Genomic DNA, 4901 nt, shown 5'->3' with positions numbered 1-4901 from the left:
GAGTTGGAGAAGCTTATTACTTTCTGTAACAACTGACTACAAGTCAAAAGGAAAACCGATTTGGCGTCAAATTAGCGTCACGGTATTTTTTTTTTTAAAGGATTTGAGCGTAAACTCTTTGGTGTTTTCACTAAGCCTCTGTGATGATACGTTTTTTTTTACCGTATGGAATCTCTGCACAATAGATTTCCGTTCATCAAACTTCAGTGTGCAGCTAAAATACTTATTTTATGAAACATTTAACGAGTTGTTGTTAAACTTATCAGAGCGGAGTGTTGAATTTATAGTGCACTTCAAATAAAGCATGATTTCTTCAAAAACTCCACTCGACTTAGAAACTACAATTAGCACCTCGTGGTTATATCCCTCCACCGAACCAGGGAAGTTGCAGTTTACATCCACGTCTGTCCAATTTTATACGCACTGAAGACTTCGAAACAATTCATCCAATGAAGCTGATTCATGAAGAACCCAAAGTTGTAGCCATGACAGTAGACAATGCTTTAAATATGGTTGTTGTTACGGTTTTATTCTAAAATAATGGATGCTTCACACACACCCTCAAACCGACAACACAGCCAGATCTATACAATCAGCACAGTTTCAAGGTGGACACCCAGGCTTAGTGTCACCAATTCAGTATCTGACCAAATATGAAATATGGTCACAATCTCTCCTTCTGGCCCTGAGTCATGGTGTTGAATAACAGCCAGAAAAACATTTTTGCTAACTATTAAAATGTCACAATGAAGTTGTCCTTTGACCATTTGGATATAAAATGTTATCACTTCACCATTTTATTGTGTTGCACATTTGCGTGGAACGTTCTCATAATTAGCTTAATAATTATTGAGTTATGGCCACAAATATGTTTTGTGAGGCCACGGTGACCTTTGACCCCCACACTCTAATCACATCACCCTCGAATCCAAGAAAGCATTTGAACAAAATCTCAAAATAATATAGCAGGGTCGACTGTTGTACTCTGCATGTGGCAGCACATGTCTGCATGATCAATCGATCCAAATATTCTACATAGGATAAATCTCAAAAACAGTTGGACTATCCTGCCTTGTGCGTCAGTAAATGACGCTGCCCTTTTCTGACACCACATCTCCCCTGATTATATTCATTCCGTCCACTTGTACACACATGGGATGTGAAACTACTTTTTGAAATTAGTTTTCTATGTCTGGCTGTTGTTTAAAAGTTGCTCACATAAAAAAAAAAACAATACGTGTAAATGTTTCAAATGTTTGCATTGCTATGCTTGAGGCTCTCTTCACTGTAAAGTCTGTAGTTTAACCTGGAGAGCAGTTCTTCAAGCCTCTAATCCAGTCATGGTACCCAATCATGTAAGAAAAGACAGATTGATGTTTTACAATTTAAAAAAAAAAGAGTGACTTCTGTAGGGTCATTAAAAACCCCTATAAATTCACTTTCAGCCCTCAGGCTTTCAAAAACATTCGAGCAGGCTCAGGCATTTTCCCTTTCTGCTTTCCTCTGCAAAGAAAGTGACAAAACCTGACATGAAACCCTTCCTAAAATGCTTGGAGGAGATTGCAGACAGTTAAATGGTCATAAAGCATTTCAAATGTTTAGCACTGATTGGACTGACAAGACAAAGTGAAGAGGCAGGAATGGGAGGAGAGTGTGGGAAACCGGTCCTGCAGTGGATTCAAACGCAACGCTGGCATCTCCACAGGAGCCTGAAGCCATTTGTAGAGTCTGATAAGACCGCAGAGAAGAAGAAACCAGTAAAGACAGTGCTGGTAATGATAAGAAAAACAACTTCCTTCTAATTGTATCTTTAACGACTTGTAAAAGAAATTCCATACATAAGGGCATAGAAAAGCACTTACTGTGATATATAGCTTTGTCAACTGCAGCCAGATGAGTTCTTGTTATCACAGTTACGTTTAAAAGGGACAATAAGTAACATAGGACTTTCATTATTTTTATCAGCAACTCTATGAACAGGTTTGTGCCTCCACACTGTAGTTCCACATTTAATTATTAAATAAACTGAGTACGAATGCAATTTGGAAACTTGCACAAACCTTCTAAACAGCTTTAACCATCATTAGATTGCATTAAAGGCCAGTTAGTAACTATTCATGTAAATACAATATGATCAGCACTGTAGTCAAAGATAAAGGATGGTTATATTGTTGTAACTGATGGCTCTATTGTGTAGCCACAGTGAGTATGAACTGTTATCAAGAATTCAATGTTAATGTAATGTGAGATAAAAGCAGTAGAGGGCAGCAAATTACAATTTCCTCAGTCACCATCGGCACATTGATCACAGTTGAAGGTAAATGGATTATAACTGGTCTGAGCACCAAAGTCAGACGATATGATTGAATTATTTTTGCGCCTTATTGATGACATGCTCCATAACAGACTGTCTGGCTGACCTCCTAAAACTGTAGGTAACTTAACCTCCCGGAAGAAGCAAAAAATAGCGGCATGTTTTCCCATCTGCAGAGTTCAAGAAGCTTTCAGGGAAAATATTATTTCTGCCTCTGACTGTGTGTGTGTGTGTGTGTGTGTGTGTGTGTGTGTGTGTGTGTGTGTGTGTGTGTGTGTGTGTGTGTGTGAGTGAGAGAGAGAGAGAGAGAGAGAGAGAGAGAGAGACAGGATGAGCAAGTGATGGAAGAAGCAGGCCTGATGCTTGAAGGGAAAATCAAAATGTTTTATACAGAACTGAGAGTCGTGGGGAGAAGTTACACAATAGAAAGATCAATAGAGCTGAGGCCTGAGCTGCAGCTTGCCTCTGGGGCTCACACAACCACCTCCAGCTCCCAGGCGAGGATAAACACAGGCCTTGTCGGTTCAGACGCAGACAGACGGAGGGTCACGTGTCAGGAAAAATGGCATCAGTGCTGACTAAACTTCAAATAACAAACTTATTACAGGAGTTCTCATGATCTTTAGCGAGTAGAAATGATTACGTCGCCTGTACATCACCTTTGCAGAATTTAGAGTTGTTTGAAGTCATGTTTTTTTTCAACACAGATTATGTCACCTGCTCGCAATAGAAATAAACAGTTGCGGGAGAAGTGCTCAGATCTTTTGCTTTGGTAAAAGTAATATCACAGTAGAAATATTCACTTTCTGTTGAAAGTGCTGTCTGTTGCTGTCACATTATGTAAGTTAGCCCTAAACATGCTGTTCATACCTGGAACAAACTATAGACTACAGAGATGATGCTGAAATATAATTTGAAGATGTATCTGTCTGCAATGGGTTTTTAATCAAATTTTTTTTGCTGCTTTTATCACCCTTTTACTTTTTTTAAAAAAAATCTCATTTGATATCTTTTTAGTTCAACATTTATTTGCATCATTTAGCCTGGTTGTAATTTGTATTGTTCACGTCCCAGTTTTTATATTGTTTTAAACTGTGCAAAGCAATTTAAATTGCCTTATCTATGAAATATCCAACAGTATAAAAATAAACTTGTTTAGCCTATTATTGAATGCATTGAATGCCTCCATAGTTAATTAAAATATTGAATTAACTATGGACACATTCATCTGTAAAAATGACTGTAATGTGGGTAAGGGTGAGGCTACTTGTAACTACTTTAAATACTGCAGTGTAGCTCAATCTGTAATATTACATCATTATATATAAATATGGTGGAGTAAACATGTGCAATACTTGCCTCCCAAATGTATTAGAGTTACTCAATCACTTTAGTGTCTCTTTTACTTCAATATAGTGCTTGAGTTAACGTAATTTGTGCCACCACTACAAATAAACTGATTCAAAGAATGACTTTACTGTATCTAGAAACATAGGAAGCATGATTTTTAAACCTTTCTGGAGAAGTAGGAGGATGAACAAAATGATATCAACCAACAAGCTATTTTTATTTTTATTGTTTCATTATAAACTACAATTACTGCAAGATGGCAAAGGACTTGACTTTTCACTCCAAAAATCTTTATCAGTTTATTCTTGAGCCCAAGTGAACACTTGTGTTAAATATCACTAATTTCCCTAAAATTGTTTCTGATATGTGGCATTCATGAGAATGGCAGGATTTGAGTTTACAAGGACCTTGGCGTTTGGCTTGTAGGAATGGAAAAAGACAAACTGTAAAGGGTCAAAACTCCACCAATATTTGTAGTATGAACAAAAACTTTTCTGTATTGTGGGACCAGCATGTTTCAGCTTGTAGCCTGTATAAAGCTTATCACTTATCCCAATATGAAGACAGAAGAAAACTGTAAGTAAATTGAGTGAAACACTCAAATAGACTATTGACAATTAGAAAATCAGAGTCACTGTTGCACTGATAAAGATATCACCCATAAGTACACCACCTGTTATACAACAGTGTAAACAGACTTGTGATTTTTCAGAGCGCCATTACCAAACAGGACGCATCTGAAATACAAAAGTGGACTCACAATGGTGTTTTGTGAGAAAACGCTTTCCCAAGTTTATAACCTCTGTCTCCACAATGTCTGGAGTCTCCACCCATCCTATGTGTGCAAGGTTATGACATTCTCAGCCCACACTCTTTTAATCAAGCCTTTTACCCTGCACACATGCACACTCACACACACCTCTACTGTATGTCATTATGTTGTAATCAGTGGTCTAATGATTATATGTATGGTTTTCTTTTGACAACTTGCTAGCAAGGTGAGTGCTGTGTCATGCGGCGTCACCTGTGCTCAGACGTACTGAACTATCCCCTTTTAGAAAGAGGGAAATTACATGAAGACTCTTTCATCAACATGACTCTTTTTTTTTGGTTGGTTGGTTATATATTTCTTTTATCAAAGAAAGGAGGTGGTCCTAGATGATGTACAATGATTAACCACATCTTTTTTTTACACCCTGGCTGCTGCCCTGTTGCGACACTGTCAAATGTGCCTGCA

This window comes from Embiotoca jacksoni, unplaced genomic scaffold, assembly GCF_022577435.1.
Source record: "Embiotoca jacksoni isolate LCO1_2020_lvr unplaced genomic scaffold, fEmbJac1.0.p SCAF_12, whole genome shotgun sequence".
NCBI classification, from domain to species: Eukaryota; Metazoa; Chordata; class Actinopteri; family Embiotocidae; genus Embiotoca; species Embiotoca jacksoni.
This window is presented reverse-complemented; position numbering follows the sequence as displayed.